Genomic DNA, 25,363 nt, shown 5'->3' with positions numbered 1-25,363 from the left:
GAGTTTCCATTCGTACTCTTTAAATTGAAGCATGCTAGTTTTGGGACTTTAATTTAAGTTTTTGTTTAAGTCTCCAAAATTCTGAAAAATCCCAAATCTGAACTGAGTTCAGTACATTTTTATTTTCGATTGGGAGAACGTGAAATTGAGATTAAAACACATTCCCTGAGGAAACGATCTAGCCCTTGGGCTGAATATTACACGACATAACTCCTATACTGGGATAGCTTTCGAGCTGCTCATTTTTCGAGTGAGTCAGGATTGTTCTGCTTTGCCCTGCCCAGAAAGGAGTACTATAGTGGAATCCTTAGGTGGTATTGGCCTAAGGCAAGGACATAGGCTGTGGATAAGCCGAACCTTACAAAAAACATGGTGTCACTCTCTTTCCTTACTCTCCTTAAATTCCAGCGTATATTAACTGCGTGGTTGAATTTAATTTTTTGATCATATACACTACAGTGATTGAATATTAAATAAACTAAAGATTAATTTCATTTTCGGATTTGTGAAAACCGAAATGAAGTATGTTGGTTGATCAATACAAATTTCGCAAGCCGTAAGGGAGTACCTTGATTGGTTAACACTCAAGACTCATTAATTGAAAGTTTATTTAAAGTCTAGTTTTTGGAAAGAGTATTGGATTTCATATTACACATCATATTGAGAAATCAAAGCCATTAATATAGGGCTTTTTATCAATAAGCATACATTCTCAATCTCTAATTTGAGTTATTAAAGTGTTGAATTTTGAAAGCCTTGCTGGAATCAATCTATCTTGTGTATCTTGTTTTGATCATCTTAGTTGAATTGAATTGTTGGAAAAATGTCTGAAAGTTCACAAAGTATTCAAGTTAGTATACTTACACTCATTTATAAAGATATATAACTTAATTAATTTTTTGCTGAACTTGTGATTATAAACCAAATTTGTTTATGAGTAAAGAAAGGATTGATTAAAGAAGTTTTTAAAGAATAAAAAAAAATATAAACCCAATTCACCCCCCCTTTTGGGACTACACCTTAACTTTCAGATTGGATATCATCAATTTAAAATCACATATTGGCATGCTTCTCTTATGGATCTCAGTATGATAATAGTGTATATTAAAATTTAGAATTTTAAGCATAAAACACTATTTAAGCATTTAAAGTATTATAACCACTTTTATATCATTTCCTAAAATCTTATGAGTATTAATGAAATTTATTTTCAAGCATCTCATAAGATAACATGCAACAATTACACATGATTCATAAAAGGATTCAACAAAAATGTCACATGAATCATGGCATGAAATAATTAATAAAATGGAAGGAGAGATACTTATACCGTTTCAGTTTACTCCTTCTTAGATATTTGAGCACTCAGTGGTGTTCTTCCTCTCTCTTGATTTCTCCATATTTCTTATGGTTCCCAATTTCCCTTAGTACTACTATAAAACAGTACTTGGCAAAAATATTAGTACCTAAGGCATGATATAAAAGTATGCATGACACTCAAATGATATGCATTAAAACCATGTCATTCACTTTCAATTCATCTTCATGTTTAAGGAAACTATGCACTTAAAAACATTTTCAAAAGGGATATGATTTCTTTTACCAAACCCTTTCCAAAACCTCTGATCAACAAATTTAAAAAAAAATGTTTATTTTCAATTTTCGAACCGTAAAATCTATACAATGGAAACAGCGGAGGATTTGCAAAGGTTTGACGCTCAAAACAAGGATACACCAAATATGAGTCGTTGCAATCTTTATGCAAATAGCAATTAAGCTTATTGCAATCTCGCTCTAATACCAGTTGTTGGAATTGGTGTGATCCCAAAAGGAGGGGGTGAATTGGGTTTTAAAAACATTTTGGCGTAATTGAACATTTACACTGATTCACCACATATCATATCCCATTTTAATTATAGTCGTGTATTTAAAACTAAATAAGCAATATGTGTAGACATACACGTGTATCTTATTTAAAATAAATATGTGCATGCAATTAGGTATAACCATAAATAAACAAGCATACACATGTTGAATTTAAAGCGCAAAAATTAAATGAGATAAGGAGAGAGACACACACACGATATTTGTTATCGAGATTTGACCAAACTAGCCTACATCCTCACCATGGGGATACCCCCCAAAGATTCCTCTAAGTGCTCACTTTAACTGGGCGAAGCGACGCAACTTACAATCCTCTCCTTACTGGGCGAGGAATACCCCAAGTCACATTACAGGGTTGACCCCAACCTACACACCTCTCTTTACGGGGTGAGAAATACCCTAGCTCAATTACTAGGTTGAGCCAACTAGTCTCCCTTATGGGGTGAAGACTCCCTAGTTCAATCATGGGCTGAACCCAACCGGCTGGCGAAGATTCCCTAGTTTAATTAACGGGTTGAACCCAACAAGTACATAAAAATAATCTTTGTACATGGAAAAATGCTTCTAAATACAAACAGAGATGTACTACATTAAAGCTCAAATAATGCACTCTTTAATGATATGATTTACGCTGAGTAGAGTATGGGTGTTTTCAAAATAATTTTTGCAATCTTTGAATAAGATATATATGATAAATACCTCAAAGATTTAAACACTAATAAAATATTTCTCCAAAAGATATTTTCAATATTAACTAGGAGAACCTAGGGTTTTACTCTTCAAATAAATTTTACACAAATAATATATATGAATCTATATAAATGATAAATATGTTCTCCAGCAAAGATTTTTACAAATACAAAATTATTTGGAGAACCTGATATTTAAGCTCAAAAATATTTGTACAATAAATAATCTCCCAAGAATACTTATCAGGAAAAATTATGGGGAGAAACGAAAGCTAGTCTCAAAAATGATTTTAAGAAATCAAAGCATGTGTGAGTAAATGCTCTAAAAATAAATGCCCAAAGTAAAAATACTCTCCTCTAAAATGATTTTGAAATAAAAAAAGTGAACGAGAGTTAGAGAGAGATTTGTTTAAAAAATATGTCCCAAAGAAATGATTTTTGTAATAAAAAAAGGTTTGGGGGAACATTGATTAACAAAGGATTTGAGAAAAAAAGTAGCTAATCAAAGTTACTAATCTAAGCTTATGAAGGGGTATATATAGATTTTCAAAAAAATATGACTGTTAGGGACACGTTGGGTTTTTTTCAAATTGTTTAATTAAAATTTAATTACATTTAAGCCCTTAAAAAATTCGGAACCTGAATGGTTCGATCTGCCGAGCTTTAGTGTTGGTCGAATGAACACTTATAGCCAATTTGTTCTTAGAAATAGGTTTACTTGCCTATGGACGATGACTGGTCGGCTGAGCTAATGCGATTTGCCAAACCTTTGTAGGTTTGGTCACCCGAACCTTTGGCTGGTCTGTCGATTCATAAGGGTCAATCGATTCATAAGGGTCAGTCAACCAAGGCAAATTTGAACTAAAAGTTCAGTCAGCCGGGGCAGGTTGAAAAAGTCAAGTTCAAGATTTGGGCGGCCATGGAAAGTGAGTTCAAACATGGTCGGTCGCCCTGGTTAAGTCAAACCTCGACTTTCCCAAGGTTTAGCCAACTGAGCTGTTTACAGCGTGAAGGGTCGGTCGATCGAGGACATTAACAACCTAAGCTTTAGCCCAATTTTGACCTTAAAATATTTTGAAACCTTTGTATGAGTTTTGGCATTTAAGAAAAAGGTTTATCGTAGAACGGTTTGGTCCCTAAGGTCAATCTAAGATCGTCTGAGCTTAGCAATTCATATCATGCCGATGTATGTATTATTATAGAACAAGGATAAAAATTAAATGTAATACATATACAATAAATGTCTTCCTCTTCTTTTGCTCTTCAAGTCATCATGGAACAACCAGGATGATACTAGCTTTAAGTCCTTTCTGGCTTCCATCATCCTCTTTTGTGTGTGCATTCCAAAATGTTAATTTGTTCAAAATACTAGGCACACACATAAGACAATTGTATTTGTCAACATAAAAATAGAGATCGGACTCAAAAAACCAACAATTTTCATCCTTTTTATTCCTACGAACCCATTTAGTGCCTATTACAAAATTATCATCAGGTCTAGGAACTAGCTTCCAAACTTTATTTCTCTTAAATTGATCTAGATTTTCTTACATGGCTAGTACACATGAATCATCATGGATTGCATCATTAATATTCTTCGGTTCCTTTTGTGATAAGAATGCTCAATGATCACATAGGTTCTTAAGTGAAGATCTAGTGGAAACTCGTCATGACGGTTCACCAATGATTTGGTCCTTAGGGTGGTTCTTCACGAATTAACATTCTTTGGGCAATATAGCTTGCTCTAAAGAATCATCATTAGATGGTTCTTTGGTTTCAATGCTCCCTTCTTTGATTTCATGAATGGCTAGGTCTTCTAAACTCTTTCTTATATCTATATCATCAATATCAGTGGTTTAGAAGAGAATGGGTTCGCTTCATCAAATACAACATGGATGGATTCTATAAAGGATAATGTTATTTTGTTGTAAACTCTAAATGCTTTACTATTCAAAGCATATCCTAGAAAATTCCCCTCATCCGATTTCGCATCAAATTTTCAAGGTCCCTCATGTAATTGGTGTAATCCCAAAAAGGGGGAGGGGTGAATTGGAAATTTTAAAATTTCTAGGTTAAATTAAAAATGCAAATAATATTCCACAACCTAGGGTCTATCTAATCAAATATCAATCAAGTAGATATATGAACTTTCAAACAATTTAAAATAAGTATGACAGTTCTAGCATTTCCTAATCAACTATATATTAATATTTAAATGCAATTACAGTAATCTCAACAAGTAAATATAATCAAGCAAGTGTAGGAATGTATAGAGAATATAGTAAAAGTGACACAGGGTATGTCATCAAGGTTCAGCAACTGTGCCTAAGTTCTCGTCTCAAGCTCACCAGCAAGAGGATTCACTAAATGCTCACTTAACGGGTAGAGCGACACTGATTACACCCTCTCCTTATGGGGCGAGGAATACCCCAGCTCATATTCATAGGACTGAACCAAACCTATAACTATAGCTTGTAGGATGGTGCTCCTAGTTCTCCTAACTCGGTCTGAACCAATCTGGTGCACGTTACAAGCCAGTGCAATCCTCTTCCGACCACACGTCGAAAATATAACAATAATAAAAATTTATGTACAACCAAATTTTTTCTATAACAAGAAGATGTGTACAACAATAAAGCTCTAGATGCACTCTCATATGATGTGAATGTAAGCTCAATAGAGACTGGTAATTTTTCTCAAAATAAATTTTGCAATCTTTGAGTAAGATATATATGATACGAACTTCAAAGATTTAACCCTAATGAAACTTTGTCCAAAAATATTTTCAAGTAAAGTATAGGAGAAACTAGGGTTTTGCTTTCAAATGAATTTCCCCAAATTAAATAAATATGATCTTTGATAAAAATGAAATATGAAATATGTGCTTTTCAAAGATCTCAAAAACCCTAAAAAAAATCTCCTAAAATATATTCTTGAAAAGTAAAGAGTAGGAGATTCAGGTTTTGTGCTCAAAAATATTTATGCAATAAAGCCAAGTCAGGTTTTGGAATACTTGCAATAGATGTGCAAGATTCTCAAGCTAAGACAAGTTTTCTCAAAGAAAATTTATCAATAAAGATAATGGGGAGAAAATTTAAGATAAACTCTCAAAAGATTTTTGAAATAACATATATGAGAGAGTAGATGATCTTATAGTGAAAATGTGAATGCCCAAAACAACAAATCTCAACCACACTTCAAAAGCAATTAGTGTGCTAGTGAAGGAGGAGAGTAGTAATCAATGCTCTCTTAAAAAAATTGAAATGAATGAGTATAAGAGAGTAGAAAAATTTAAAGCATAAAATATTTGGGAGGATTTTCAAATCCAAGAATTTGTTAAAAATTAAGTTGTGAGGGGGTATTTATTGACATATCTCAAAATATGACCGTTAGGCACACGCAAGGGATTATAAAAAATGTTTAATTAAAAGTTAATCCTGTTTTAGCGCTGAAAAATTGGACCAACCTGGGAGGTTCAGTCAACTGGCAAAGGCATTAGTTGGCTAAACCAAACTCAAATTTGAATTTTCAAAAGGGTTTGTTCGGCTAAGCCAAAGGTGATTCTTTACCTTCATAAGTTTGGTCGATTGGGGCTTAAGGCCGGTTTGCCGGGCCTTGGAGGTCGGTCGGCTAAGCCTTTTTAACACAAAAGTAGCTTGTCAGCTATTGTTTCAAAATACGGCCAATATAAAAAGTCGGATGGCTGGGCATATCAAGTGTTAGAAGGGTCAGTTAGCCGAGGCTTCTTAAACAGGCAAACCTACAAGGTCGGCCGACTGAGATGATTTTAAAGCAAAAACGTCGATCAACCGAGGTTACTTAAATCCTAAGAATTGGCCAAATTTTTTACCTCAATTTTATTTTTAAAACCTTTGTAAGTGTTTGGCAAATCATGTAAAAGGTTTTTTGTGAAAACGTTGGTTCCCTAAAGTCATTCTATGATCATCATTGAGCTTCCATTCGCATCATGCATGACATGCATTATTATAGACCAAATTTAAAACGAAATGCATTACAAATGAATAAATTTGACTTCTTCTTTTCTCTTATGTCTTCCATGGAATACGCCAGATGATGTAGGCTTTAAGATCTTTAGGCTTCTATCTTCCCTTTGTCTTATGCATATGCCAAATATAAGCATGTTCAAGAACTTAAAAACACATAAGATCCTTGTGCTTTGTCAGCATTAAAACAGGGATCAGACTTGATGAGTCCTTAAAATACATGATTTTAGACCCTCATTTACCTTTGCTTACTCTCACTTTATTATTTATTTACCCATTGTTTTCATTGTTGGGAGTTATGCAAGGTTTGTTAATTTTTTTAGGAAATACGGGTTAAAACCAAGGAGTTAGGCATGTCAGATGCTAAAGGAGTATTTGGAGTACACAAAGCTTAAAGTCAAAAGTTTAGCCAAGCTCCCAAAACCACATATCATCAAAGAAAAAGAAGTCTTTGTCCAACCAAGTGGCATGACCAGTAACACATAGGGGCAACTGTTGACTTTACTATAATCCCAAGGGTGGGTGAATTGGTATTTTAAATTTTTTCTCTCCTAGGTCAGATATCTAGCATCAGTATTACACAACCCTAGGGTCAATCTAAAGAGAATAATCAAATGTATCAATAAATGCAGCTAAAATTAAATTGCATAACTAAATTGCTTAAACATGCACATTAAAGCAAACAAAGCAAGTAAGTCACTAGATATGTTATCGAGGTTTAGGAAATGTGCCTACATCCCCACCTTGGCTCACAAACACAAGAATTCCACTATGGCTTACTTAACGGGTGGAGCGACACCGATTATAGTCAGGTCAAATTAAAAGGGCTAACCTCAACCTTTACATACAATTCTTCTGGGCTAGATTATCACTGCTTCAGTCCACACCTGGAATACAACAACTAATCAATACAGATTTCGTGTACAAAAAATATATGCTTCTCTAATAAGCAGACTTGTACCAGTATAATCAATACACTACAATATGATAGGATAAGATAAGTTCAATGTATTTTAAATGTCTTCTCTTAAAAATAATGCAAGTATAGCAATCAGAATGTGAGAGTGTATGTGTTAGGATCTTTGTGTCAAGATGATAATATCAATCACAAAGCGCAACAACAAAGATCTTAAGCACACATTCAAATATCACAAAAGTATTTTTCTCAAAATCAACCATAAGAGATATTTGAAATCAGTTTGTAAAAATTATTTCACAAACAAACACAATACAAGCTCTTGAGTATTGCAATGGCAATGTAAAACTCACAAGCTCTAAAGAGTTTTCCCAAGGAAGACTTATTAATAAATTTACAACGGAAAAACTCAAAGCTTACTCTCAAATAAAATCAATCTCAATCAAACACAATGAATAAGAGTGTGAGCTTTATAGTATAATCTCTAAAACACTCTTACTAAATGATTTTTTGCAAAAAGGATGAGTAAGAATGGAAGTGGAGAGCTTGAATGTGAAAAATGGGTATTTGAAATATCAGAGAAAATATTGCTAATCTTATTTGCTAATCTTGTGCTAATCAAACCAAATAAGGGGCTATATATAGACACCCCAAACAATATAAACGTTTGGGACCTATTCGATATTTTTAAGAAAGTTTAAGTAAGGTTAATAAAAAATAACCACATTTTAACTTCGGTAAAAATTGAGCAACCCGAGAGTTTCGGTCGACCAGATTACAAAGTTGGGTCGACCAAGGCATTTTTGAACTGAGGTTTTGGTCGACCATATTTGAGGCAATTTTGAACCCTCCGAGATTCGGTCGACCAGGCTATGTTCGGTTGACCAAATTTTGACGTTCAATCGACCGATTCATTTTTCAACTAGAAGTTTGGTCGACTGGGAAGTGCAAGTTTATTTCAAAAGTGGTCAACCAAATGGTCAACAGTTGACCCTGGGGAAGTTTAGTCGACCGAACACACTAAATTTGTGCATTCAAGTCCTGATTGACATTTAAAGTCACCCCTATTCACATAATTGTAATTTCTAAGTTATAGGGGCCTTGTCATGTGATGTTTGGGGACCTAAAGTCAATCTATGGTCTTTGAGCATTAAGTCCAAAAAATTTGACATCGGTCGACCGAAGGTGATCCCAACAGTTATGTGGTTCCCTATGGTCAAACTATGGTCATTGAGCTTATTTGTACTATTATGCATGCAATGCATTAATTATTACAGACCATGATTAATATTACAGATCCAAAATAAAATGAGCAATGAATACAATTGAAATTATTTGGTCTTCATTTCCTTTGCTTTCATACAACTTTGCCAATATGGTCCTGCACACAAACTCAGCAAACATTAAATACCAAAGTATTTGTCATAATCAAAACAAGATATAACCCATAAGGTCAACAGTGACTTAGTCTTCCATTACAAACTCTGAAATTCAAACTGAGATCAAAATGTTGCAAGGGTAGACTATATGAACCTCAAGGGTGACTAAGGCGAGATACTGAACTCTCCTAAACCAAGAAATACCGAGAGCATCAACCAAGTGGTCGACCAATAGACCTTGAGGGGTGACAATTTCGAGTTCCTGAGATTTCCTAAAGTTCGAGATCCGGCAAGCCTCAACCATTAACTCAACTAGCAAGACCCTTACATGCAACTTAGTCGAAGACATCAAAGATTCAAATTCCTATTTTCCTGTGAGTCTCGACTAGGGCACACACAGGGGAAGCATGGGAGTGACTTGGTTGACAGCGATGATATTTAGTGCGAGATTTGCTACAAACTTTCATAAATTGTAAAACAAATTTTGTAAACCCGAGAGCCTGTAAATAATCGCTTCGAAGATTAGCTCTCGGTTCCTCTTTGGCCTTTCTTAGATTAATGACAAACTTAAGATGTCTGTGAGAGCAAATTTAGATTAGGAGTAGTGTAGATTCCTAGATTGTGCAAGGTGTATTTGACGGCTTGTGACAACCGGCGGAGCTCTTATGTTTTCTAGTGTATATTACATGATCGTTCAGTTGTATTTTATGGCATTAGTGACAAACATTATAGTTGCAAAGGGATGATTTTTTTACATGTTTTCTCTTTACTGCTTTCATTTACTGCTTTCATTTATTGCTTTCATTTATTGTTTGGATGGTGATGATGTTTAGTGACAAGATTAAAACCTCTATTGCTTTAGTCAGGTACACGTATTAGGCCACAGTCTCCTACAGAGGTTCCCGTGATTTTTTGTGATAGAGTATACTCCGGTTCCCGATCGTGTTCTGGACGGCTGGTGCACCCTTACTACTCTATGCCATCGAACGACTCCTTAGATTGTTTAGCCCGGTTCCAGTTAGTTTAGTAAGGTAAACTCACTGAACTTAGATTACACAAAACAACATCCTAATCTATACTCATGTATAAATACTAGTTTGTAGGAGTAAGGTTAACTTAGATTTACTTGCTTTCTTTTACATGCTTTCCAGTAGTTGATAGAAAATAATTCAAAAATATCTTCTTTTTACTTTCTTTTACAAAAGGCTATAATAAATTAGATTGGAAGTGGTTTGATAACTGCGTTTGAAGTCCCTAACGTTCAACACTCGACTTCCCCACTTTCTACTGAACATGGGATTGTTAGGCAGTATAAAATTTATCTTTGGTAGTTAAGGACCCAAGCCTTGGCGAGCCTACCAAATTTTGGAACCGTTGCCAGGGACTTGTCTACGGTTATAAGCCAACTTCCACTTTAGAGTACTATTACCTTATGTTTTTTATTTGCTCTTCTTTTATTTTCATCTTTCTTTATTTATTTATTTTCATTTTTTTTTTGTTATCTCTGAAGTCTTGATTTTGGGTTCTTTAAATGAATATGTTTGGTTTGCGCTCTTACGACCCTGAGATAGTTCCTCTAAATCCCAAGATTGAAAGATCCTGTAGGTTCGTTAGGAAACTTACCTCTAATCTAGAGATCATTGAGTGGTCTAAGCCAAAAGTTATGGCCGAACGAAACCCATCGGTTCCTGCCGATCAACTCTCGAAACCCAAAGCTCCCCACCTACCTGTGATGGGAGGGCAAACACTTCGGCCACTTAGGGACTACTTTGTGCCTAACACATGCACATCGCCATCCTGCATCTGGTTCCCGGATGTTAAGGTTGCGCAATTTGAGATTAAGACTATCATTATCTTGATGTTGTCCAACTTTCATGGGAACCCTATTGAAAATCCTTATCAGCATCTAGATGAGTTCTTGGAGATCTGTTCCACCATCTGTATACCTAATTTTAGTGATAACGCTCTGTGCCTTAGGCTCTTTCCATTCCCTCTGAAGGACAATGCCAAATATTGGCTAATGTCCTTAGAGCCGAACTCGGTGACCAACTTGGCCACCATGCAGCATGAATTCTTGAAAAGGTACTTCCCAATCAAGAAGACTAATAAGTTGCAAAGGGCAATCACAATTTTCACACAGATGGATGGGAAACTTTTTTTTGAGACCTGGGAGCACTTTCGGGACATGCTTTGTAAATGCCCACATCATCAGGTTACCAAGTTTCAATTAGTTCAACCATTTTATGAAGGGTTAGCCGAGAGGGATAGATCCATGGTAGACGCCTCGTGCGGAGGTGCTTTCCTCACAAAGCACAATAATGAAGCATGGATTCTCTTCAAGAATCTTGCTGACAATTCTTAGTAGCACACTGCTGTTGATCGTAGACTCTCCAATCCATCAACCTCTAAACCTAAGGGAGTTTATGAGTTGGCTGCAAGCCATAACTGACTCACTCAAAAAATGAGTAGCTTGAAAGCAATCCAAGTATAGGAGTTCTATCATGTATATTCAACCCAAGGGATAGATCGTCTCCTCACAAAATATATTTTAATCTCAAGTTTTACGTTTTCCCAATCGAAAAATAAAAGGTTACTGAACTCAGTTTAGATTCGGGGTTTTCGGGATTATTTGAGATTTTTGTAATAAAACTTAAAACAATGTAAACCCTAGCTAAAGTTTAAATACGCATGGAATAATTAAATAAAAGTCAGACTCAAGACCAGAATAAAAAAAAAAAAAATTGCACACATTCAACTAATCAAACAAAAACTATTGTGCTAATCAATGATGAAATTCAAACTAAATAAAAGTACCTGATTTTATTTCGAGATCAAGCAAGACCTTAAATCTAACAAGATTATTGAAGGAAAAAAATACTAACCTTAATAAAAAAATTACCCAAAAGACAATATTTAAATGCAGACAATGATTCTAAAAGGATAAAAGAAAGAAAGAAAAACTCAAATAAGATTCAACTTCATCAACAACTTAAACAAAAAGAAAACACATTGAACATAATAATAAAAGTAACCCCAAAAGAGAAGTTAAATGCAAACAAGAATTTTAAAAGCAATACTTCAAAAGAAAAAAAAAAGTAAATAAAAAAGCATAAAACGGATGAAAAAGGAAGAGAGGAAAGTCTGCTGCTGCTGCTAGAATTAAAAGGGACCTGTGAGGAGCTGAGGGAGACTGCGTCTGTCTCGTGGCATTTTTCTGTTTTCCAACGGATATAATTTTTGAAATTTAAATATTTGGAAACTCAAACAAGTTTAATATAAGGAAACAACTCTGAGTATTCTTGGGGAATAAGCAAGAAGGTTTTCTACATCTATAAATACCCCTAAGACACATTGATTTCTACATCAAGATCATTAAGAAATCATATTCTGCTGTCATACTCTCTCATTCTGAATTTCTGAAAGTGCTTCAAATTGCTCTCATCCTTGCTCAAAATTAAAAGAAGTTTTTTTTAAATCTCTCACCGTGTTTGATCATTGAGTTCTTGATTCTTTCATTGAAAGATACCAATGGTGATAAGTTTCTAAGAACTTCATTCTAAAATTCATATTCTTAATTTACTAAAGTGCATAAATGTTTCAAATTTCTACTAATCTGCTCTTTGAGGAGCAAGTTCTTGTTCATCTTGTTTTCTATCTTTGCAAAAGGATTTTTTGAGGGTTTGAGTATCGTTGGACTAAACAAGGGGAGATTGTTTGGAGAAGGTGGGCTTTAGCCTTACCCAAGGAGTGCTTGTAACTGGTTTTGTTCCAGTTGGTAAAGGAACGGTAATAGTGAATCCTTTGGCGGTTTTGCCAAAGGCGAGGATGTAGGCTGTGTTGAAGCCAAACGTCATAAAAATCCCTATGTTCTTCTTTCACTAATATACTCTTTATTTTTTCTTTAAAGATATAATTTGTGTGGTACCTTTAAATTTCAATTTTGAATGTTTGGTTGTTAAATAGACCAGAAGGTAATTCGTTTTGGATAAATCAGCATTGATTGCGGAAACCGAAAGGGATTACATTGGTTGATTATCCTTGACCTATTAATTTGAAATTTTATTTAAAAACTGAACATTAGGAAGAAGAATAATTGTGATATAGGGCTTATACTGAGTGCAGCAAATTTTCACATATATTGTTACATAAATTGAGTGTTTGATCTTGCTGTGTTGATTGTGATTGTTTCTAAGTTTTACAACTTAACAGAACTAATCCTAAAGGGACTAAATTTTTTTTTCAAATCCAATTCACCCCCTATCTTGGGAAGTTATTCCTAATTTCAATTGGTATCAGAGCCTAGTTATAGTAATTCCTAACAAGAAACTATAAAAAGATCAAATGGCAAATATAAGAGTAGCACCCTTTGGTGAAGGCCAATCCTCAACCCGTCCACCAATTTTTTGTGGACATAATTATATGTTTTGGAAAAAGAGAATGCAAATCTATCTCCAACACATGGATTGGAAAGCATGGGAAGTAGTTGTGGATGGAGACCTTATTCCCACTAAAATAGTTGATGGAAAACAGATTCCAAAAGAAAAAGGGGATATGACCGATTCAGACTATAAAATGCTTCAAATCAATTTAAGCGATATAAATGCTTTATATAGTGCCTTAGATGCTAACGAATTTAATAGGGTCATGGCATGCAAGACGGCTAAAGAAATATAGGAGAAATTAGAAGTGACATATGAAGGAACAATTGATGTTAGAGACAATAGGATAGACATGTTAACAAGCAAATATGAAGCATTCAAGATGAATTCCGATGAAACAATATCAAGTATGTACACCAAATTTACCCACATAATAAATTCCTTAAGTGCCTTAGGGAAAACTTATACTACCTACGAAATAATCAAAAAAATCCTAAGAGGCCTTCCCTCAATATGGGAACCAAAGGCTACAACTATCACTAAAGGTAGAAACCTTAAGACTACCTCTTTAGATGAACTCATAGGTTCACTTCTTACCTATGAAATGGCCTTAAAAGAAAGGAATCTTGAACCAAAGCATAAAAGATCCATTGCACTAAAAGTGTCTAGCCACAGCTCTAGTGAAGAGGAAAGTGAGACAAGTGACTTAGATCAAGATGAATTAGCATTCATCACTAAGAGACTAGGTAAGTTATATAGAAGAAGTAAGATATTTCTTAGGAAGTTCAATAAAAAGAAATTTGAAAAAGGAGAGAGAAGTAGGAAGGAAAATAAAAGTAAGAATGAACCTCCAATATGTTATCACTGCAAGAAACCAGGGCATATCAAACCAGACTGTCCGTTGCTCAAGAAAGACAAGAAGAAAAAGAAGGAAGCTATGAAAGCTACGTGGGATGATTCAAGCTCCAGGGAGACAGAAAATGAATCAAGCGGACAAGAGATGGCAAACATATGTTTCATGGCGAATGAAGAATAGGTAAACTCCTACTATTCCTTTACAGAATCTTACAATGAATCGTGTGATGAGTCATGTGACAACATGCCTTCCTATAAGGAATTGCAAGCTAAGTTGTTTTCTTTACATAAGAGATTCATAAAAATTTCTAAGAGAAATATAACTTTGAAAGATCAAAATAAAGAACTATTAAAGCAACTTGAATCATTCAAAATCATTGAAAAAGAAAAAGACACTTGTATTGAGAAGTTAGAAGAGGAAGTAAATAAAGTAACTCAAGAATTAAGAAAAATTCATAAAGATAGTTTGAATAAAAAAGATTTAGAAGTAAATGAACTTAAGGTATTAGAAGAGGATAAAGAGAAAATTATATATAACTTTACCAAAGGTAAAGATAATTTTGAAAAGATGATTGGACAGTAAAGGCTACATGGAAATAAAGAAGGGATAGGTTATAATGGTAAGACAAATAAAAAGAATAAGAAATTATACATGGGATACTTTGTCAAGGAGGCCAAGCACTATGCTAGCACTTCCTCAAACAACAAACATGAACACACCACTTGTTATATGTGCAAGACTAAAGGTCACGTAATGTTCGACTACCCACTAAAGAGAAAGTATGTTCAAGTGTAAAGGGAATGGAAAGTCAATAATGGAACTAATAACAAAACAAATAAAATTAAAAGAATTTGAGTTCAAAAGACTAACACAAAAAATCCTCCATTGTAGGTATGCTTTAGGACAACACCATCAACGGATAAGTGGTACTTGGAAAGTGGATGTTCAAGGCACATGACCGGCGATAAGACCAAGTTTACCTCTGTAAGACAAAAGGATGGAGGATATGTTACTTTCGGCGACAATGCCAAGGGAAAAATTATTGGCATTGGAAAAATAGGTAAAGAACCTTCTCTCACTATTAACAATGTGCGCCTAGCAGAAGGATTGAAACACAACCTTTTAAGCATTAGCCAAATTAAGTGACAAAGGGTTTGAAATAACCTTTAAGAAAGAAAAATAGGTTATTCAAAATCCTAAGAACAATGAAACCTTGTTTATAGCTCATAGGATAAACAATGTCTATTGTATAATTTTTGAGAACTTAGTAAATCAGAATGTAACTTGTTTGGCAGCAATGAATGAAATAAGTTGGCTATGGCATAGGAAACTAGGACATGCTAGCATGGACCTATTATCCAAATTATCAAAGAAAAATCTTGTCAAAAGACTACCTAATACAAAATTCATAAAAGACAAGATATGTGATGCATGCCAAAAATGAAAGCAAGTTACAACAAGTTTCAAAAAGAAAAAATACATATCTACAAAAAGACCCCTAGAATTGTTACACCTGGACTTATTTGGTCCAACTAGAACCTTAAGCCTAGGAGGTAAACAATATACTTTTGTAATAGTGGATTATTATTCAAGATTCACTTGGGTATTATTCCTAACAAACAAAGATGAAGCCTGTGACATGCTTATTACATTATGTAAGAAATTATAAAATGAAAAGGGCTATAATATAAAAAACTTTAGGAGTGATCAAGGTAGGGAATTTAAAAACAAAAATGTTGAAAAATTCTATAATGAATATGGAATAAATCATAATTTTTCCGCACCTAGGACTCCACGACAAAATTGAGTTGTTGAAAGAAAAAATAGAACCTATAAGAAATGGCAAGAACCATGCTAAACGAAAATGATTTACCTAAGTATTTTTGGGCAGAAGCAGTAAATATAGCCTGTTACATAATAAGTAGAGTATCCATACGATCTAGTATAGATAAAACACCATATGAATTATGGAAAATTTGATGCAAAATATGATGAAGGAACTTTCTTAGGTTACTCATCGAATAGTAAAGCTTATAGAGTTTATAATAAAAGAACTCTTACAATTATTGAATCAATACACAAAACATTTGATGAATCAAATGATCATGTTAACAAAATTAAAATTGATGAAAGAGAAAATATTTCACATAAAGAAGAAGATATTGAAATGAAAGAAGAAAATAATAATGAAACCTGAAAAGAAAACAAAATTGAAAATTTAGAACTACCTAAAGAATTGAGATATGCTAAAAGTCACCCAAAAGGCCAAATTCTTAGAGAACTGTCAAAAGGAATAACCACTAGAGCCTCATTAAAAAACATTTGTAACCATTTTGCTTTCTTGTCTCAAGATGAACCTAATAATATAGAAGAAGCCTTAAAAGATGACTCTATCATAGCTATGCAGGATGAACTAAATAAATTTGAAAGAAGTATGGAAACTTATACCTAAACCCAAAGAGAAGTCAATCATAGGAACTAAATGGGTGTTTAGAAATAAAAAGGATGAAACTGGGGTAGTTGTAAGAAATAAAGCTAGGCTTGTAGCACAAGGTTACAATCAAGAAGAAGACATTGATTATGAAGAAACCTTTGCTCCTGTAGCAAGAATGGAAGCAATAAGGATGCTTCTTGCCTATGCAGCCTATAAAGACTTCAAATTATACCAAATGGATGTAAAAAGTGCATTTCTAAATGGCTATATTAATGAAGAAGTTTATGTTAGACAACCTCCAGGTTTTCAAGACTTTAAAAATTCAAATCATGTATTTTAGCTAACTAAGGCCCTATATGGATTGAAACAAGCTCCTTGAGCTTGGTATGATAGGCTAAGCAAATTTCTACTCCAAAATAATTTTTCAAAAGGAAAGATAGACAACACTTTATTTATAAAAACCAAAGATAATAATATGCTTATAGTACAAATTTATGTTGATGATATTATATTTGGAGCTACTCGGGAAGACTTGTGTAATGATTTTGCTATAACTATGCAGAGAGAGTTTGAAATGAGCATGATGTAAGAATTAAATTACTTTATAGGTTTGCAAATCAAACAAGCTAAAAATGAAACTTTCATAAATCAAACTAAGTATATTAAAGACATGTTAAAGAAGTTTGATATGGAAGAAAGTAAACCTATAGGAACCCCATGAGCACTTCAACTAGTCTAGACAAGGATGAAAAAGGGAAACAAGTTGATATCAAGCATTATCGAGGTATGGTAGGAAGCTTACCTTACTTAATAACAAGTAGACCAGATATAATGTTCAGTGTGTGTATGTGTGCTAGGTTTCAATTGGCTTCTAAGGAATCACATCAAACAGTATTAAAACAGATCCTTAGATATTTGTTAGGCACACTAGATTTAGGGTTATGGTATCCAAAAGGAACTGATTTCGAAATGATGAGTTATTCAGATGCAGATTATGCGAGATGCAAAATAGATAGAAAAAGCACTAATGGGACTTGCCACTTTTTAGGACACTCATTAGTTTCATGGTTTTCAAAGAAACAAAATTCCGTAGCATTATCTATAGCTGAAGCATAGTACATAGCAGCTGGGAGCTACTGTGCTCAAATTTTATACATGAAACAACAATTAAGGGATTTCAAAATTCAATACCAAACAATCCCCATAAAATGCGATAATACAAGCGCTATAAATATTTCAAAGAATCCGGTATCACATTCAAGAACTAAACATATTGATATACGTCATCACTTTTTAAGAGAGAATGTTGACAAGAAAGAAATAGTTCTTGAATTTGTCAATACTCATGCTCAATTAGCTGATAAATTTACCAAACCATTAGCTGAGGATCAATTTGTATTTATTCGACAAAAATTAGGCATGTTACATATAAGAGAGGTTAACTAAAAAGGAAGAAGTTTAGTTGGTCAGGGCAGACGACTGCTAGTAAGCTAGCAGGCGACTGGCAGGCTATTGTCTATGTAAAAGACAGTAGAAAGACGACTGCCAGTGAGCTAGCAGATGACTGGCAGGCTACTGTCTGTGGGCAGATGACTATCCAATTAGTGACAGACAACCGTCTCCGGAAAGTGGTGTTCCTTTCACTTAAAAACACGATTCTTAAACCCTACAAATGTCTGTCCATTCGTCTTCCCTTCTCTAAAACATCTTCTCTTCTATTTCTTCACAGTTCTTTCACTCCCAAGCTATACACAAAGATCATCCATCACACACCTACTCCATACATATCTAGGGTTTCTACATTTCAATTGGTTCATCAAGATGGTTCGTACCAAAACTGTGGGAAAGAAGGACAAAGCCTCCTTGTCTTCTTCAAAGCCTATAAGCAACGATGACATAGAAAAATGACTAGTCTCTTCACATACAAAATCATTGTATCAGAATCGCATATCAACAATTGAACCAATGTTCTGTAAGATTTTAAACGTCACTTTCTTTGAAGAAAATTTTCCTGAAATTATTGCAATGTTCAAAGCTATAGGATGGGACAAGTTCATTCTTAATCAAGTGAAAGGGTATTACCCAGATCAGATTAAGATATTTTATTCCAACTTGGTAAAGAAGGAAGTGGGAATTACTAATGAGATTTATGGTCAAAAGATTACACTTACCCCACACTCATTACGGAAAATTCTTCATATCAAGCATGAAAATTTTGAGTGTACTCCAATTGAGAAGCAGTGGACCATGGAACCAAAATTTTCACCACAAGGATTTCTACCTCTTTTGATGAATGATGCACCTGTTTATTTTGGACATCATGCACCATATAAGCAGCTTAATCTTCAGGCACAAATCTTGCATAAGATCATTGCATATAATTCTGAGGTCTAGATCCTTCGATCATGTATCATTTTTTGATTGTTTTATTATGTGGTGCTTACTAAAAGGGAAAAAATTAGACTTATCCAGTATTATACTGAAGTGGATGCTGATGAAGCTTGAATCTTCTAGAATTGGGCTTCCATACGGCGGTATTCTTTCCTTAATCTTTGCCCATTTTCATGTCCTCTCTCTAGCTTCAAAAATAGTAAAAAGAACCCATTACCATGTTTTCTCATCTACTATATTGAAACGAATGGGTTACAAAAAGTATATCGAGGGTTGGATGTTCCGAGGCAATAGACCGACAAGATTTGCACATGAAGAAAGGAGTCCAGCTATTGAAGAAGCTGATATGCCACCTTGGTTTGTTCCATTTTATCAGAATTATACTAGCTTTAGTTCTGAAATGCGAGAAAACTTTGCTTCTCTTCAAGATAAACTCTCAACCATTGATGACAAGTACACTTCGTTAGATAATCATATTGCTAAGATAGAGCATCATGTCATTACACATGAAATTGATTCAGATAATGAGGGTAATGAAAATACTGATGAGGAAGAAGCTAAATATGAAGAAGATGAAGGAGAAGAGGAAGAAAAAGAAGAATAAGAAGATGCAGGAGATGATGAAGAAGCAACTGAAGAAGAAGAAGAAGAAGAGGAAGAAGGCTCACAGCAATCCACAGGAAAGGAATTACTGCGAATAGTGACACCAACTCTGAAACATAGACTTTTAATAGTGTTTTTGCTATTTTGTATGCTACACATGCTCAAATTTTGATTTTTTTTTTTGTAAAAAGGGGGAGTATGTGTAAGCAAAGACTGAGTTTTTATATGTATTCGTTTCTAGCTCTGAAATCCTGAACCTTTAAAATGCTTTGTTTTCAGTTTGATGTATTATAAGTTCTAATGTTAATGATAACTCTGAAAACTTTAAAACTTCTGACCTTATGACTTAAAAGAAATTATTGAGTATGTTGATTGATAGGGGGAGTATTATGATTTATCACTTGTGCATAATCATTAATCAACTGATGTTAATACACTATATTTTAACACTGGTATCACTTATACTCAAAATGAAATTTGCACTTGATTATCTTATTTTTTGATCGATGTCAAAGGGAGAGAAGTGTTTTGCAAAAATTGAGCTTGAACATTAGATATATATACTTGAACTTGAATGATGAATAATTTTAAAATAAAGAAATGATTGATGAAATTACTATTGATTCTAATGAAATTACTTTTGATTCTATTAAGACGATGCTTATAGAAAGGGGAAGTCATTTTAAGGCTCACTCAAATTTTTGCTTCTTATTTGTCATCATCAAAAAGGGGGAGATTGTTGGCCCTACAAGGTTTAATACTCTATTTTGATGCTAACAAACAAATAGGACTTAACATGCTTTGGTTGAGTGTTGTATTTTCTTAGGAATCAACGTTGAAAGTACTTATGTAGCATGGATCAAAGTCTGATAGCATGGATCAAAGTTTGATAGCAATGATCAAAGTCTAAAGACCATAAGAGCATGATAATTAAAGAAGATCAACATGAGAGCTTAAAGTCTGAATCAATGAAGAAATATCAAGAGGGTTTAAAGAGATGAAAGCTTAGATAATTCTGAGAGATCAGAGACTAGCAACAAAGAAAGTTTAGAGCAAAGAAGAATTTTTAAGTACTTAGGAAAAGTTTTTATACGTACTTTAAGTTTATTCAAATATGAAGTTTTCATTTTGAAGCTCATTAAGTAAAGAGACTTAGGGACCTTAAGATAAAACTTTGAATATGTTTTTAAAGTTGAAACAAATCTATATTCCAAGCAACAATGAGAGAGAAATCAAAAATTGACTAGAAAATAAAAACATTCAGTGGACAGACGACTATTTGTAAATCGATAGACGACTAGCCAAATTAACAAGGCTTAAAACTCAAACACAGAAGCCTGACAGACGACTGTCAAGGCTCTGACAGACGACTGCCAATGAAAAGTGAGAAGACTGTGAAGGTTTCACTAGACGACTGTCCACCTTCTATGTTATTGAAAGGCTTAAAATTACATATGGACAGATGACTGTCACCATATGGACAGACGACTGCCACCTCATATTCTGGTGAGAGACGACTGCCACTTAAGGGACAGACGACTGCCACCTTTCTGCTTATTTTTTTATAGTTATATTAAATGGACAGATGACTGCTAGGACTTCACAATTGTCCGCCTTGTGGCATTTTTGTGTTTTCCAATGGATATAATTTTTAAAATTTAAATATTTGGAAACTCAAATAAGTTTAATATAAGGAAACAATTCTGAGTATTCTTGGGGAATAAGCAAGAAGGTTTTCTACATCTATAAATATCCCTAAGACACATTGATTTCTACATCAAGATCATTAAGAAATCATATTATGCTGTCATACTCTCTCATTCTAAATTTCTGAAAGTGCTTCAAATTGCTCTCATCCTTGCTCGAAATTAAAAGAAGTTTTTGCTAAATCTCTCACTGTGTTTGATCATTGAGTTGTTGATTCTTTCATTGAAAGATACCAACGGTGATAAGTTTCTAAGAGCTTCATTCTAAAATTCATATTCTTAATTTACTAAAGTGTATAAATGTTTCAAATTTGTACTAATAAGCTCTTTGAGGAGCAAGTTCTTGTTCATCTTGTTTTCTAACTTTGCAAAAGGATTTGTTGATGATTTGAGTATTGAATCATTGGACCAAACAAGGGGAGATTGTTTGGAGAAGGTGGGCTCTAGTCTTACCCAAGGAGTGCTTGTAATTGGTTTTGTTCCGGCTGATAAAGGAATGGTAATAGTGAATCCTTTGGCGGTTTTGCCAAAGGCAAGGATGTAGGCTGTGTTGAAGCCAAATGTCATAAAAATCCCTGTGTTCTTATTTCACTACTATACTCTTTACTTTTTCTTTAAAGATATAATTTGCGTGGTAGCTTTACATTTCAATTCTGAATGTTTGGTTGTTAAATAGACCAGAAGGTAATTCGTTTTGGATAAATCAGCATTAATTGCGAAAACTGAAAGGGACTACATTGGTTGATTATCCTTGACCTATTAATCTGAAATTTTATTTAAAAACTGAACATTGGGAAGAAGAATAATTGTGATACAGGGCTTATACTAAGTGCAGCAAATTTTCACATATATTGTTACATAAATTGAGTGTTTGATCTTGCTGTGTTGATTGTGATTGTTTCTAAGTTTTACAACTTAAAATAACTAATCCTAAAGGGACTAAATGTTTTCTTAAAATCCAATTCACCCCCCCCCCCCTCTTAGGAAATTATTCCTAATTTCAGCCAGGTCACATCAACCTTGTGTTTATTTTTTATCTTTTTTTTTTCTTATTTTTTAGAGTACGAAACCAATCTTGACCCTCCTAGAGCCCATTTCTCTCAAAGATGAAAATATGAAAGTTGTAGATAATCTTCTCATATTTCTCCAAGATTTTAAATCGTCTCGATCGGAGCTCAGACGGGAAAGTTATGTTTGAATTACAAACTAATGCTAATTTTAGCTCCTAATAATTTTTTTGGAATAAAAAATGCCAAAAATTCATAAATTGCTCTGTAAAACCCAAAGATTATAAATAGGACACTTTGTTAAAATATTGAGAGTAATCAGGTACTTAATTAAAAATATAAGCCCTAATGCTCGGATTAAAACACCTAATTATACAGTTTAAGCATGTAATCGCACCCCCCTACTAACGTTTTGCTAGTCTCTAGCAAATAATGTGAATGAATTTTAGGGGGAGTATATAGAAATACTAACTCCAGAAAACATGTAACTGATGCCCATGCAATGCAACCATACCATTTCACATATAGGAATATAATTGAATTTCACACAAACTCGTTCATATTCAATGCACACAACTCCGAAGCATGTCACTCTTGCAAGTTCCATCGTTATATAGCATTTAAGAGCAGTAGACTCACATGAAGTTAACTAGAAAAATAATTCACAGTTAATGCGGTCATATAAGTTTGAGTATAAATCAGTAATATCTTGAGGTTTGTGTGATGTGTGTGACTTATGCATCTAGAATACCAGTGGACACCTATAAAACAATTGTTTTGACTTGGCCTAACTGGTATACCCTAAAGAACACTCAAAAAGATTGGGTTCACTTGTCATATGTGAGGAGGAGTGTCTCAATCAAATATCACACATATTGAAAGGAACAACCACTAAGTATATGGAGTGGACTAGTCTGAGAAGGATCTAGCCTATCTATGAGGTGTTGGGTCCTTCACCCTAGCATCTTATCACCTACTCACCATGTCCAACTGAGACCACCCTAGATCAACCTATTCACAAACTAGTTGTGAATACATCTGAGGCATTAACCGGTTGAAGAATCTTCGTACGTGGAAACATTTGTTGTGTCCTTGACTTCTTTTGTGGTATTTCTGTGGAGCAGGCATTAGCTTTTCATTTCATGTGCATTCCTATTTCTTATTATTTTTTATGCTCATTCTTCATTTTCTGTATTTTCTTGGTCAATTAGGACAATCATTACACTTCTTTTGTTATCTTCATGTCATCAATGAGAGTTAAGCTTGAACAGTGATTCATGAACTAAGTCTATTTCTAGGGGTGGCTCAACCTTCACATCTTGAGTAGGTTACAAGACCTAGGCTTCTATCTCCCCACTAGGTATCACCTCTAGGCTAGCAAATAAAAAACAGAGACTAGTGTACAAAGAATCATCCAGAAGAAAAGTGAACTGAGTTCCATGAACTTTGATTTAATGTTAACACTCAAAAGGACGTTAAATAGCTCAACGATATCTCACAAGGTGTCATAGTCGCCACAGGTGTTCTCTCATTACTCACAAGGAACCCTAAGTGCAATGAATCACATGAATGTGTCTATTCAGCCTCATGAGATGTTGTGTAAATAGAAGAGATTATATAGTTAGATTAACATGAGTGTACTACCAATCAAATTTTCATAGAGTTACAAAGTCATATAAAGAGAAACTACGCATAAATGATTCAAGTGTGTAATTCTTAGGTTATATGCAAGTATGTGAAGCGTATGAGTCAATGTTAATCATGACATAATTTAGTGTAATTCCTCAATGCTCTTTCTTTCTTTCTTGTTTTGAAATTTTATTATATATACATATATATATATATATATATATATTTATTTATTTTATTTATTTTATTTTTTTCTAAAATTAATATATAAAACCCAGCAAGTATACGTGCACAGTGTCACATGCAAATGCTCACCCCCACCCCCCCCCCCCAACTAAAGTGGAACATTGTCCTCAATGTGAAAGCATAGGGGAAATAGAAAAACTGTGCACAGGAGAAATAGGGCGTACCTGGGTGGAGAAGTAAAGAAAATGAAAACTGAACTACAAGTAAAAGTACCTGAAAATTAACTAAAAGTAACATAAGGTAAAACAAAAGAAGGGAAAGAAAAACATCATAGTTGTCTGGAGAAGGCTCTGGAGGAATTTCGTCTAGTGGGTGCAGGTCTATAAATTGAACTAGCAGGTCTCCAAATTTGAGTCGTCACAATGAATCAGTCTTCATACCTGCACGAAAGTCATCCTCAAATGAATTAATACTTGTCAGAATACCAGACAATATGTGTGCAGATTGACTTTCTTGTTTTAACAAGAAAGGGTCTTTATTCAGCATATTTTTCAGGAAATTTACTTCTTTACGAATTGGTGGTTGAGGAAAATTTGTTGGAACAATTACCTTTAGTTCTTCAGCAGCATTAGCATTAAAAGTTTTACCTAGTTCCTTGAAAATTAAACATTCACCATTTTGCTCACTCTCTTTATCGGGTGTACCAGTTATCTTACCACTACAAGGATTTGCTTTAGCATTGGGCTCCTTAACATTTAATTCAGTCAGGAGTGACGGTTCCACGATTACCAAGCTCTGAGGATGAGGTACTACAGGTTAGTACTCCTTATTAGTATCAGCCTTCTCATTAACTGGCTGCTCCACTTCTAGGCCTTTTTCCTCTAGTTTTTCTTTGAGTTCATCTGTTTCAGCCATAACTCCCAGTGCCGGGACAACTGGTTGTCTAGCAATAAACATCTCAGGTTGGGAAAATTATTTCCCGCTTCTCAAAGTGATGGTGGCTTCCGCTATCTCAAGAGAAACATTATGTATTTGTTGTTGTTGCTGCTAGTATTCTTGAGGACTAGGTTGAGGTTCCATAGGAAATTCCTCTTTTTCTAAGATATCCAACTGCGTGCTTATCAGATTAATGGTGTCCTGCAATTCATTTAAGTCTTTAGTATACTAAGTATATTAATTGATTTGAATTTGCATGAACTGCTGGAATATATTCACTATCTGCGTCATGCTATCATCATGAAATCCTAACGGCGCACTGCTCTGAGGGGTTTGTTGTGGTTGATACTGAGGCGACAAAGTG

General features: G+C 34.2%; 1 non-coding gene across 1 annotated transcript; it reads right to left on the bottom strand.

Annotated features, from left to right (window-relative positions):
* Window positions 1-10,979: 10,979 nt before the first annotated feature.
* LOC131147013 (small nucleolar RNA R71) lies at window positions 10,980-11,086 on the bottom strand. Its single transcript, XR_009134547.1, has one exon. It is a non-coding gene; the product is annotated as a small nucleolar RNA R71 (small nucleolar RNA).
* Between the last annotated feature and the right edge of the window lie 14,277 nt (window positions 11,087-25,363).

The sequence above is a fragment of the Malania oleifera genome, chromosome 13 (assembly GCF_029873635.1).
Source record: "Malania oleifera isolate guangnan ecotype guangnan chromosome 13, ASM2987363v1, whole genome shotgun sequence".
NCBI lineage: Eukaryota > Viridiplantae > Streptophyta > Magnoliopsida > Santalales > Ximeniaceae > Malania > Malania oleifera.
The sequence above is the reverse complement of the archived record's forward strand: the minus strand, read 5'-3'. Positions and strand labels throughout refer to the sequence as shown.